The sequence below is a fragment of the Rousettus aegyptiacus genome, unplaced genomic scaffold (assembly GCF_014176215.1).
Source record: "Rousettus aegyptiacus isolate mRouAeg1 unplaced genomic scaffold, mRouAeg1.p scaffold_m13_p_6, whole genome shotgun sequence".
NCBI lineage: Eukaryota > Metazoa > Chordata > Mammalia > Chiroptera > Pteropodidae > Rousettus > Rousettus aegyptiacus.
In genome coordinates, this window is record NW_023416309.1 from 98,578,832 (window position 1) to 98,593,143 (window position 14,312).

Here is a 14,312-nt window from a genome sequence, read left to right on the forward strand (position 1 = left end):
GAAAGGGTCAGATTAAAGTCCACAAAAAGGTTATTTCCTGTAGCATAGATTTCCTTTGAAAAAGTGGAGAAACACACAGACCCCACCCCCTTCCCCTTGCCTCACCTCATGCAATAAACAAATCCTAGCTCTTAAAGCAAGGGTGGGAGAGACTCCCAAGGGAAGAGCCAGATCAGAACAGAAGCTCAGGTCCCAGAATAACAATGCTGAGGCTGAGGAAATGGAGAATGTTCTGAGTATCTGATGTTTTTGTGGCAGTCACTGTTTGATGGAAAGTAATTTCAAAGGAATCATTCTTAAGAACAAACCCTCAATTATAATTAATTAATAAGTGACCAAGCTTTTCACCTCCAAGGTGCCTTTCATCCCCAGCATGCCTCCAAGCAAACAACCCTGACCTGGCTCAGGACTTTCCTTGGCTCCTGGGAGGAGAGCGGCCTTTGTTAACTGGCCCTCAGCGCTGTCCCGTCTAAGCTCTGTAAAGTCTGGGTTCTATGTGTCTGTGACCTGCGGAGGGGACACAGGGAACCCGGAACTGTGCCATGGGTTGTCTAACATGTTTGATGAATCTTATGCTTCGTCTGCCAAGGTAAAGGTTAGACATGAATAAAGAGATAGTCTGGGGGTGGGGAGTCGCGTATAAAGAAATAGTCTAGGGATGGGGAGTCGCATGCTTGTTACTGCCGATTAAACAAACTTAAAGGGGACTTAAAATGGCAGCAGTGGAAGGGACTTAATAATTCTTGGTCCAAGTCACTGATTTTACAGAGGAGGAAAAGTGAGGCCTATAGCGCAGGTATGGCAGAGGACAGATGGTGGATTAGTGGCAAAGCCAGGGCGGATTCTTTCTGCCTCATGACACTGTTATCACGGAGCTGAATCTTGTCAGAGTCCTGTATAACACTTTTCTTTCATAATAGTGCTAATGGGACTTCCCAGTTCACATAGCTCTTTGATATTCTTTTTTTTTGATTTTCACTGATGTAGCCAGGAAGGGTTAACATCCCCATTTTAGAGAGAAGTATCAGGAGCTCATGGGTGAATGATTCAGAGCCGATCTGCATGTGCAATATAATCCAGTATGGGAATTTGTGGGTGTTATTGGCCTTAGTCTGTGCTGTTTCCACTGCTCGGAGCGTCATTCCTGCGCTGCCCATGCCTGACCCACTTCCTTCAAGGTGTAGTTCAAAGATCACTTCCTTCAACAATTGTTTTCTGAAATTTCCTGCATGAGTCAGGTGCCCCTTCTATGAGGAAACCACCTCTTCTGGATCCCAAGGTCCTCCAGAGGGGCAGTCAGCTTGGTATTCCCACCCCACCGAGGAAGGTAGGAGCCCTGCCCTGGGCCCAGCCACCTCCTGGACCTGAGTCCACCCCTGTTCTTTTACTCACCACATTATACTGCATTCGTTAGACAACTCTGGGACTGCCAGCTCTTGAAAGCAGGGATTATGTCTTCCACCTTTCATGTACCAAAGTCTGGGTTCTTATCAGGATTTTATAGATTTCTCTTAACTCAACAATGAACTTTTTAGAGTCGAGAATTTAACCAAGGTCCTCTGTCCCATTTGGGAATGTGAGTTGTAAAATCAGAGAGCAAGAAAAGCCTCTCCCAGGGGTGAACTAGCCAGCCATAAAGGCAAAATCACCCCTAATTACAAATAAAATCACTATAGCACACCCGGCTCTGCTTGTCCGCCCTGGAAACAAAACCTTGCAAAAGTCCCCTGGACTTTCCTCACCTCACTGTGTGCAAGATGGAAAAATTTAGTCAAGGCTAAAGGAAGCCTTAGGGGTGCTTAGAGGGAGTGACCTTTTGATGTATTCTATGGTCCCTTATATCTTTGAACAGGAAAAAACAAAACAAAACAAAACAAAAAGGAGATAAAAAGAACAAATGAGGGAAACAGATATTTGTTTAGATGTGTGGTGGCACGCAGGGTTCTGATGAATGTGAATAGTTCCTGATCATTTGTTTTGACTCAAGATTGGAGTCGGTTTGTGTTCACATGGACTCAGCCTCACAAATGAGAACGTCCATTTGTAGGATGTGCAAGGGCCAGGCTCCACTCTGTTTCATGTTTGGTTCATCTTTCTGATAATGATGAAGTGTCATCATTAAAAGGGAATGCAGCAGAGGTTGGGCGGTGAGTGAATGAATGGGGTTACATGTGGGTGTGTTAAGGATCAGAAGGGAGCTCTGTCAACAGTTAGCTGTCATTAACCGTATGTTTGTGCCTTTTAAAGAAAACCATTCCATCACTAAAGTGTTCCACATGCATCTTCTTCTTTATAGTGAGAGAAGAATGGCCAGAACAACCCCAATAGATTTTTACTAGCATGGCATTTCAGAGCAGGTGAGTAGTAGATCTTCAGGCAAAATGGCTATGTAATTATCTGATGATCTGGAAGGTTACATAAAAGATGAGACATTTATAGAAATAAAACACAGCTTCTGCAGTGACATCAGGTCAGACATTTTGTAAATGCTCAAGTTTATCAAACTGACCAAATAAAAATAAAATTTTTTCACATTTTGATTTTTCCAGGAAAAAGAAGCCAACAGGTAGAAGGTTCAGGTTTAGGAAGTATTTAGTATAGTCATTCAGACTAGGAAGGGAAGGCAAGACAACTTAAAGTTGCTTTCAAATACTATTTGTATATAGTAACTAACGTACAAGGAAAAATAATGGAAAACACGCACAGGCAAAAAGTTTGAAGATCACAAAAGGAAATTTTTTGAAATGGTAGATAATGAGACAACTGAATTGGAAACCCTTCTTAATCTGATTTTTAAAAGAATGTGATAGAAGAATTAGATAAGGATAAGGTTTACAGAGCCTTGTAAGTGACCGCAAATGAATAACATTGGGACCTTAAGAGAAGAGTTAGGAAATTTGAAGAAGAGACAATATTAGAATAAAGAAAGGGAAAGCAGATTTCAATTAAATAAGATCTATATTGACAGAAGTCCAAGTCAGTCAGTAATTTATTAAGGTTCTAATTTGTATTAGCATACTTCTGAGCAATTTGGAACATATAAAAAATGCACATATTGCACGTCAAGCAAGGGCCTCATTAGTTATCCCAGAACTTAATTGTAAGACAGCTTAAAGGTCGAGGCTGTGGTCGACTTATTTTTAGTTCCTCAATTTTTCCGGTTTATAGAGGGCTGTGGCAGGCCCTTCATAAATATTTGTTAATATAACCTTGGTCTTAGGAAGACTATAAACCAGTAGTGGATTGTATGGAATAGACTAAGTGAGATAGAAATGAGAAGAAAAAGAAAGACGATTGTGGGCAGGTGTAGTTAAAAAGGTAAGCTCTTCAGAAGAGCAGATTCAGCCATTCTCTTGGCTGGGAAGGAGCAAGAGGTCCCAGGTAACAGAGTCAGAAAGAGTGGCTAGACAGGAAAGACAAATCCCGTAGAAGTTCCCTAATTCTGGATTTTGCCGATTGAACCCTCATGGTATTTTTAACATGTCCCTCTGACCCCTGTATTTATTGTTAGGTCTAAAGGCTTTATTAGATACAGGCTTGACATTTTTGGCAAGAATACTTCATAGGAGTGTTGTATACAGTACTTCCTATTGTTCATGCCAAAATAGAATGTCTCATATTGGCCTCACTTGACCTTCGATGCTTAAGCTCTTGTGGCTTCCGAATCCATTGTGAAACCGCCCAACTGAAAGAGAAAACAGTACTTCAGTTCAAGCTGAGGTTTTTGACTTGGAATTCAGTGGATAGACTTCAGGAAAGTTAGTAAAATCTCTAAAACTATATGCAGCATTTCCTCTGTGTGTTTATATATTCACTCTTCTGAGGGGAGGTTACAGCTTTCATTAACGTTTCAAAGGGGTATATAAATTGAAAAAGTTAGGATCCAATGATGTAAACCTTAAAGGTTCCGTCTCTCTGTTGGCCCTAGTTACCCATAGAATGTTTAGGATTTTCTTATTTTATAGGAACATAATATTAGACTTTGAAATAAACCCTATTTATCATCTGTCTCATACCCATCATTTTACAGACAATAAACAAAAGAAGGAAAGTACTTCGGGCAAGGGCCATAGCCAGGTAATGGCAGAGCTAGGACTGGCAACAGGGATTCCATTATATTGTTGTGGAGTCCTTTATTCTCTCTATTTTATTGTTACTTTTAAAGTCTTAGAGATGGTGCTTTAGGCTCATTAAAGTTTTTTCAGTTGTAGGGTGTTGATTCACACACCTATTCATTTACAAATGGTCGACTATGTTTAAAATGTTTTATTACTTTTTTTCTCTGGCCTCCAAACCATGCATTTTATCTCCAATTCCATTGTTGGTTAAAGTCTATAGCCACAAATAATTAGGGTTAAAGTCCTCTAATTTAATTCACTTAATTATTTATTTTATTGAGAGTTTACTTTAGAGGTGCTCTGATTCTGTGACTAGAGAGACTAATAAGACACAGTTCCTGCTTTAAGGATCCTTCTGCCTGTGGATATGGGGAGTTTTGCTTTGTATTTTTGTAAATTCAGTACTTTGCCCAATGACACACCTGTTAGGTGAGGGTCTGTTCTGGGGTGCTCAGGAGCCGCTGCTGGTTTCCACCCATTTATACCTCGAATTTAGAGTTGCCAGTTCTCAGGGAGACACTGGCAATGTAGCATTATCATCCACAGAGAAAGCCTCATTTTCCTGTTTATTTGCATCTTTTCACTGGGTGGTGATGAAGTCATCATCTTTTGAGTGACATGTTTGTCATTCAGTACTTTAGTGTAAAGCTTGGGAAGAATGAGTTGGCCATCCCGTGATAGTGGGAGATGAATCTCACATCATTATCACCTTCAAAAAAAGGAGCCCCATCTCCTTTGAAAGGAGTGCCAGAACAATCTGGTTTAGGCCTTTAGAATTCTTTTGTGCTTTCACATACCACCAGACCCGTTGGGATGATTTTGTTCATTTAAGGCTATCGAAGACAAACAGATCCCCACTAGTGGGTGGGGCGTGCTCGTGCAAGACTGCAATGATTTCACTCTTTTCCCTCTTATTATATCATCTTAATCCGAAGAACATGATAGGTAATCAAATAAATCCTTTATGTTGTCATTGATAATCCTTGAATTAACCCACGCATTAGCTTCAGTGCTCACTGGGCATTGCTTTCTTTTGCCATTTAAGGAGACATTTCGAGTAAGTGGTGTTGGTTTGCTGAGACATCATCTCATGCAGTTTGCTGAAATCTTGTCCTGGTAGGTTTTACCTTTAGCTCAGTTTGGTTCATGTGGTGGCAGGGTCAATGGAGGGAGGGTTGTGGGATGGTCCTCACACATCAGGAGTGTTCCTCACTTGACAGTTCTTTGTGTCTAAAATTCAATCATTTATCTGTTTGGTTCATTCATTCACTCATTCATTCACTCATTCATCTATTGGTTCAACAGATGTTTATTGAATAACTAATCTAAGTGACTGGAGCCTAGAGAGTAAGGGGAAAGTAGGATGAGATGAACGTGATGATGTATTTAGGTGCTGGGAGATTCTGAGCTTTCTTCAACTCTGCTAAGTAATTTGATGTTCAATACAAGAACCATAGAAAACTATAGAGAGTTTTTTAAGAAGAGGAATGCTGTGCCATGATGATATTTGTGTTTTAAAAAGGTAACTCTGGCTGCCTTGTGGAGAAGGCATGAAAGGAAGAGTAAACCTGGGGATCAGTGGGGAGGCTATTGTGCTTCTCCAGATGAGAGACGGTGGTGGTTTATTTATTAATTTTTTTAGAGAAGAATGATTTAGTGAAATATGTAGAGATATTAAAGGAATAGCACAGAATTAGTTCTCTGCCATTAAAAAGACATTGTAATAAAATTAGATTTATTATTGACTCTTATGGCATCTGTGGTGTGTATATGCTACATTTGTCTGTTCTACAGGATTATATAATAAACAGTGTTTATGATGCCCTCTTAAACTGTGCGTGGTTGATACCTATCTTAATCAGTATGCTTATAGACAGGAAGTAGAGTTATATATTTTACTAAAGTACTCTTTTGTTTAAGGCTCTTAACTTGTTTTATGGACAAGGAACTACTAACTCTTTCACAGATGAAAGAATCAAAGCAGTGAAAGGAGAAAGACTGGCCGAAGCTTGTCCAGTGAGTCAGCGGCAGAGGCGCCTCGGAGCCTAGCCCCTATGTGACCACTGGCTTCATATTTCATTTGTGCGTTTACAGTGACTTAATGTGTGTTTACAGTAGTTTTACACATGTATTTCTAGGTTGCTCCTTTCTGTACTTATGGGGAATATTCTCTGAACCTCTTTTCCTGCTTATTACTACTCATGGTTTGACTTTTAGCTTGGGAAAGTTAGATTTATTCCTCATTTTCACCCTTCTTTTGGTTATGAATCATTGCTTTTTCTATGCGTCCAGTTTCAAAGAATTCCCTGCCCCTTAAAAAAATTCACCCCGATGATGCCGTTCCTTTTCTGTATCTTTGTTGCTGCGTGGATTAGTGGAAAGGACATTAGCCTGGAGATTAAAGTCCCTGCTCTGCTATTAACCCACTGGGCAGTCTTAACCTCTTCGGTCTCAATTTCCTTATCATTATAATAGGACTAATGATAATATTCCTTGTATGTAAAAGGGCTGTTATGGGGAGCAGATAAATTAGTGTACATGCATGAGGTGTATAATGTACATACATGAGCTTTTAATCTGTATGTCACGTACATACACAAACTATGTGATCTATACGCAATGTGCAAACACGAGTTATGCGATCAGTATCCAATGTACACATAAGAGCTTTAGAATCCGTAAACCACAGTGTGCAGATGAACCCAGAGTATGTCGACGATTGTAATCACCCCCCGTCTGTGCTGTAGCCATGATCTCACAGGTCTGGAGAGAGAGGAGACCAGTGAAGCTGTCAATTGATGAAAGCTAGATAAAAAAAATTCTAGCCTAAAAGGCATACTTATATCTCAATATGAATTAAAAAATAAACATTAGTTGTAAGAGCTGCTACTTAAAAATTTTTTTAAATATTTTAATTTCAGTTTGCATATGATATTTTATTAATTTCAGATGTACAACATACTGATTAGACATTTATATTACTTACAAAGCGATCACCCTGATAAATCTAGTACCCATCTGAAACCGTACATAATTATTATAATACTATTGACTATATTTCTTACTTTACATCCCCAATTTGTACTTCATAATCCTTTCCCCTTTTCAACCCACTCCTCAACTCCCTCCCATCTGGCAACCAACAAAATGTTCTCTGTATATATGAGTTTGTTTCTGTTTTGTTTGTTTTTTTGTTTATTTTGTTCCACATGTACGTGAAACCATATGGCATTTGTCTTTGTCTGACTTACTCCACTCAACACAGTATCCTTTAGGTCTATTCATATTGTTGCAGATGGTAAGATTTCATTCTTTTTTTCTTTTTTTTTGTGTCTTGGTGTGGGCCTTTTTGGGTTTATCTTGTTTGGGACTCTGCACCTCCTGGGCTCATATGTCTATTTCCTTCGCCAGATTAGGGAAGTTTTCAGTCATTTCTTCAAATAGGTTTTTAATTCCTTGCTCTCTCTCTTCTCCTTCTGGTACCCCTATGATGCAAATGTTGGTATTCTTGATGATCTCCTGGAGATGATGTCCCTTAAACTATCCTCATTTTTTTTTTTTTTTTTGATTCTTTTTTGTTGCTGTCCGATTGGGTGTTTTCTGTTATCTTCTAAATCACTGACTTGAACCTCTGCTTCATTTAATCTACTGTTTATTTCTCCTAAGATATTCTTCATTTCAGTTACTGTATTCTTCACTTCTGACTGATCCTTTTTGGTTTTCTATCTCTATTTTTGTGTTTTCTATCTCTTAAAGCTCTCACTGAGTTCATCTACTCTTCTCCTAAGTCCACTGAGTACCCTTATAACCAGTGTTTTGGACTCTGAGTCTGATAAATTGCTGGTCTCCATTTCGTTGAGTTCGTTTTCTGGAGCTTCATTATTTTCTTTCATTTGGGACATATTTCTTTGTCTCTCCACTATGGCTGCCTCCCTGTGTTTATTTCTATGTATCAGGTAGGGCTGTCATGTCTCCCTGTCTTATTAGAGTGGCCTTATGTGGTAGGTGTGCTGTGGGGCCCAGTGGCGCAGTCTCCCTGGTCACCTAAGCCAAGTGCTCAAAGTATGTCCTTAGTATGGGCTGTATGTGTCCTTTTGTTGTAGTTGAGCCCTGGTTGCTGTCTGCATGTCAGTTGGAGGGACTGACCCTTGGGTTGATTGATTACGAGGACTGGCTGTGACTATAGTGGAGGGGCTGTTGTGCAGGGGCTGATTGAATGGAGTAGAGTTTGCTTTAACAGGACTCTGGTGCCTGTCCAGTTTGCCCTTTAAGTGTGTCATCCTCACATGTGACCCTAGTGATGCTCTGGCTCAGATAGAAGCTGTCCACTGGGTGTGCAGGCCCGGGCCTCCTGGGAGGGGCCCTACTGCAGGCCAAGTTCAGTCACAGCCTGTACTCTGCCCAGAGCCACCTGGCATGAGACACAAAACAATCTGCAGATGTCTGCTATCCATACTGGGCTTGGATGTGCCTCGAGAAGCCAAGCTGCAAACCAAGGTCAGCTGTCACTATAGTGCTGGGCTTGGGGCTAATCAGCAAGAGGTGCACGGCACACTGAGGCCAAATGCTGCTTGTTTAGCTTTTGTGAATCTTTGAGAGGTTTTAGGAAGGTCTGTAGCATGAGCCAAAACAGGCCATTCGCATGGAAAATCCACATGTTGGGTAGGCCCACATATTGGGGCAGGGTGTCAGGGAATCACCAGGACAGGATGAACTGTGTTAACCAGGTCGATGGAGAGTTATATATGGTGACTGCCTGGGTCTGCATGCTGAGAGAGGGTAGGGCTCAATGATGGAATAATGTCTTTTGCCAGCACTTCTGTCTGGGAGAAAGCTTCTCCCAAGTCTTCACCCCAAAGCCAGATAATTCAGTTCCTTCCCGTATTTCCCTGGCACCTTCTATGCTGCTGCCCCAGTGCTGGAGCCCAGAATGAGTGAGTAAGTCAGCCCATGGGCCCCCAAAGAGGCAGCCCTTTGTCTTACTCAGCCACAATCTCTGCTGGTTTTTACAGTCAGAAGTTGTGGGGACTTCTCTTCACTGGAACCCTGGGCTGGAAAGCCTGATGTGAGGCTGGGGCCCCTCACTCCTCCGGGGGTATTGTTGTAGCTGAAATTTCTTCTTGATTCTCAACTGCCATGTGCAGGCGCAGGACCAGCCTGTTCCATGTACCTGCCTCTTCTGCCAGTCTCGAGGTGGCCTCTTCTGTGTGTCCCCAGTTGTAGGACTTCTGTTCAGCTAGGTTTCAGGCAATTCTCAATGATGGTTGTTCTGTCGTTTAGTTGTAATTTAGATGTGTTTGTGAAGGAGGCGAGCACAGTGTTTACTCCACCATCTTGACTTCCCGCCAGAGGTGTTATTTTATAAACACTGTCCGTGTAAAGCTCAGTCTAACTTTATGCTAATGAATGTTCTGATATCAGTTCTGGTTATCGGTTTGAATTCTGATTCTGCCAACTGCTGCCCAATCCTTCAGGCCTCAATTTCTAAAATTTGGACTGAGGTTAATACTCACCTCTGATTGACAGGGTCGCTGTAGGAATTAAATTACATAATTCATACATTTCACTTAAAAAGTGCTCAGTGGCGCTATTATTAAAATGTGTGTGTGTGTGTGTGTGTGTGTGTATGTTAGAATACTCTATTTTGGTCATGTAAAATAGGCCTATATCACTCTATGTTTTAGCTTTGGAACCAGTTTGCTCAGAAGTTACGTACATTTTACAGAATGCTCTAAACTTACTGAATTTATTTTAATACCTGCACACCTTTTAAAGTCTCACTTTTCTATATGTTATATCCCAAATATAATTTCCAGTTTCTTGGTTTGGTATATTTTATTCTTACTCCTACTGTGCAATCCGTTTAAAGTTATTTGTAATTTAGGATGGACACTATTTCCACTCTAAGAAAGTTACTAGAACATTCTGCATGTTATGTGGTATTATTGCAATTGGGGTTTAAGGTAGGGTAGAGTACAGTGAGCCAGCCTTGTAGTTCTTGTCTAGGAAGGCTTGAATTTGTCCTATATTTTGAGCAGGTGAAAGCCATTCCTGAATGCCTTTTGTTAGATCTCACTCCTATTTTTTCCTGTCCATTTTTGTTTTCCTCATTTCCCACACGGACTATGACTCTTTCCTTCTTCCTTTGTTCTCTTTTTCCTCTCCTAGAATTAGAAGAGAGGTCAGGGAAGTGTGGCCAAAATTACCTGGAGGGACAGAATCATTCCAGGTAGTTGTCCTTTTTCTTTAATATTGAGAACATAACAAGTCAGCTAGGAAATAAGTTCTTGCAGAGTATATATTGGTTAAAAAAAGAAGAGGCCGTTTTGCATAATGGTTAAAAGTGCAGGATCTCGAGTGACACAATCCTGAGCTTGGATCTTGTCTCCCACACCAGCTGTCCATGTGGCTCTGACAAGTTATAAACGTCTGGTACCTCAGGTTCCACATTTGTAAAAAATGAGTAGTTGTTTAGAAAACGCATGTAGAGAACACTGAATACTTAGTCTTTCACATTGGAAGTAAATTCTTCTTACTGTTGCTATAAAAAAGATGACCCTAGAAGTTTATGGAGTATGTTTATCTCTTCAAACTATTAGTTACGGTATGAGTCTAAATATGTACTATCTTTACATCAGTCAAGTTCCCTGAGGCTGGAAGTACAACAGAGAAACTTGGTTGGTGAATTTAAACACTCATGACCTTGTTACTGTATGCATCAGTCTCCAGTTTTGCTCTTGGTGTTTTATGGAGATAAAACATGAGATACCTCTTAAATTACAGAATTTAAATCACATTTAATTAAACATTTCATGGTTTTTTACTGAAAAGTATAAAATTACATAAAATCAAGGCTTTTCCTGAAGATTCGGGGCAAACAGTTACTATACTGAGGGTAGATGTAAATATTTGTGTTTTATTTGCAACCCAAGCCTCTCTTCCTCCTGATCTCATCCTCTGCCTGCAGCTCTTGAATTCCTCTATGGACCTTCCTCTCAGATAGAGCTACCTGAACCATGGGTTTCTCCAACACTAATTGCTGTTTGCTACATCAGCTTTCTGTCCTTAATGTGAAGAGACGGTGCCGTAACTGGGACAGGGGACGTGATGCCTGCAATCTGGTTCCACTGAACTAGATTCCGCTCTAGTTGGGTGAGCTCCAAATGACCTCTTGGCTTATCTCACTTATGGCCACAAGAGCGTACCTATTTTCTTTCTCTCTCTTTCTTATTTTGTCTGTTTCCTCCAGCGTTTCCTCTAAATTTTCAGACGTAGTGTGTTCTTCTTTTACTATGTCAACCAAATATATCTGATTTCACTTCAGATTACTAGCCCCCACAATTTTTAGCCAATATGCCAAGAGATCCTGGGGTGGGGTGCTTCCTATTCTATTACCCCCTTTCCTGTTAATATTATGATGGCTCAAAACCAGAAAGTCCTCTGCAGCTTCATCAAACCATGACTGCTGAGGAGGCCATGCATCGTCTGTTGGAAACATGGATATCTGGCAGCCATTGTTTCAACCCTATGCTCACCATGGATATGAACAGGATTAGAAATGAGACCTATGCTTTCCTGATTCTTCCCTGATCGAGACCTCTTGGTTTTATGTCTAGTGGAACAGAGCCATTCAATGCCCGTCTTCAAACAGTAAACTTCACATGAACCCAACAGCCTGACTGTTGCAGTTAGAACGAGATGAGATGGAGATGCCACTTAGGCCATCTAGTCTCCAAGACAGAGCTTCACAGAGTGACACTCCTCGGTACAGTTACAGTGGTCTGTGTCTGTTCTGAGGCTGTCGGCTTCAGAACCATTACTGTTATTAGTGCACCAGAATCAGAGGGATTCTCAGGAGCCAGCTCCCAGTAACCTGATTCTTTAGTGCCAGATGAATGAGCCAGAATGCAAACCTACTAAGTGAACATTGAGAGATGGTCCATTCTGCAACCATAAAGTTCCCATATGAAAATTGGAATATTTTCTTTGTTTTATCTGAATATTAGAGAAACCAAATTATGGTATGAAGATGGTTTGGCTAAAATGGAACCGGAGGAGAATGAGGCCTGAGGAACTGCTCCAACTCTACAGGTGCTAACGTGATTGTGTTCAGCTTCTCGCCTTCCTGGGTTGGGCTGGATATAAAGACTGTTGAGTTGCCTTTAGTGCTCACCTCTTTAGAACTCCATGACAAAAAACTATTTCTTTAGCTATTTATGCCATTGTTTGGGCTACAGATATTATATTGTCAAATCTGAGTGATTAAGGCCTGGGCATTTGGAGTATAGAAGACATGAATTTGTTCAAATTTTAACTTCACCATTTACTAACCATGTGATGCTGAGCAAGTTAGCTAGCTTCTGTAAGCTTTGGTTCACTTATTGGTAAAGTGGGAATAACAATAGTATTATAGGGTTGCTCTGAGGATTAAGTGAGGTAAGTTATGTAGACCATTTAGCACAGTGTCTGAGGCATAATATTCAATCGATTTTTAATTGATTAGGAGAAACATTACTCTTTCTACTTTTTGACCCTAGGAACAGCAGCTTCTGAACATACTTAATCACTTTGATTATGTATTGACTATATTATGTTAACTCAGGGTTTCGCGGGAGTCTTCCTGCTGCTTTCCCTATTGTGCCCATCACCTGACTCCAGGGAATATTGGGGCCACAAGAAACGAGGGGAACAGGTATTGTACTAGAAGAACGGCCACCAGTCCTGTGTGAACTGCCCTGTCATTTTCCTTCTTCACCAAGGTGATCCCGTTTAAAGGGCGGGCTTCAAACTGTTCTCGCTACTCCTCCTGGGCCATCCTCTTCCTGTTGGCTGCCAAAGAGTTTGAAGGTTGATATATTATAGAGAAGTCCTTTCCAGCTAAGTTCCATACATTCCAGAAAAACAGAAGAGAGTTAGACCTATATGTGGTAATCGTTTCACTATGTATATGTATGTCAAAACACCTTAAGTATATATAATTTTTAAAATTAATCTGGTGATCATATTTTGTGTGTGTGTATAAAAATTTTTTAATTTAATTAATTTACTTATGGTGACATTGGTTAATGAAATCCAGTAAGTCTCAGCTGTACATTTTAACAGTAAGGCATATATATATTTACATTGTGCGTTAACCTCCTATAGTTATATTTCTTTCTGTCACCATTAAGTATATATAATTTTTATTAAAAAGTAAATAATAAAATAAAAAAAGAAATGTTCTCTTTTTAATCTAGTGCTTTCAGTTAGTCATCTCGATGGCTTTGCACGACTGTGCCATCGTTACCTTGTGGGAAATACTTTGTTAGCTTGAGTGTGATTGTTTTGCCAATGGGACGGAAGCTTCTTAAAGCAGCACAGTGAAATCATAATTACAATGTTACTGGGTGCCAGGCATGCTCTAAGCTTCGTATGCATTAATTAATCCCATCAGCTCGACCTTATGAAGGAGATGCTATTAAGAGCCCTATTTTAAAGACAAGGAAGTAGAAATAGAGAGATTAAGTAATTTGCCCACGATCTCCCACCAAGAGGTGGAAGGGCTGGGAACCAGACCCCGCTGGTCTAGCTTTAAGAGTCTCTACTGCATCAGCATGTGATTTGGCTTCTTGGCCTGAAAGGGCTAGTATTCTCTTCTGGCTTTTTCTAATGCTTTAGCCGAAGCCACTTGTTCTGAATTTTCATCCTAGTCTTCTTTTATCCCTCCAATCACAGGGGTCTCTGTCTTAAGTGGGTTGTCATTTTTATTTGCCTTTCATTGTGAGACTTCTCTCTGTACACACTAAAGTTATACTGAGGGGTGCAGGAAGTGGGGTGGTTTCGCAGAGAGAGGTAGTGAAGGGGGCTACTTCACTACAGTTACTTATTTATTTTTTCTGATGAATCAGTGGAAAACGAGCCGATAGACACTTATTCCCCACTGAGGTGGAGAGAGAAGATCTCTATTTTTACATGCAAGTTAGAGATAGGCAGTTCTCTACAACCAACGACATGATAAAGAAATTCAGCCCAAAGTGTGGTCTCTCTCTTGATCTTCTGGGTTAGTAGAGTTAAGTTGCTTCTCCAACAGCCATAGATATCAAGTAGGTATGTACAGTCCTCCCCAAGGTAACTCCCAAGTACCTGCTAGGCCCACTGGACCAACATAAGGAGATGCAATATCAGAGATTTTTGCTCCTGGCTTAGAAGAAAGCC

At 40.6% G+C, this 14,312-nt stretch overlaps 1 protein-coding gene across 1 annotated transcript in view; it reads left to right on the forward strand.

The window, feature by feature from the left end:
- LOC107513775 (keratin-associated protein 4-3-like) overlaps positions 1 to 14,312 on the forward strand; it is a 289,405-nt gene that overhangs the window by 94,431 nt on the left and 180,662 nt on the right. The gene's annotated exons all lie outside the window — the stretch shown is intronic.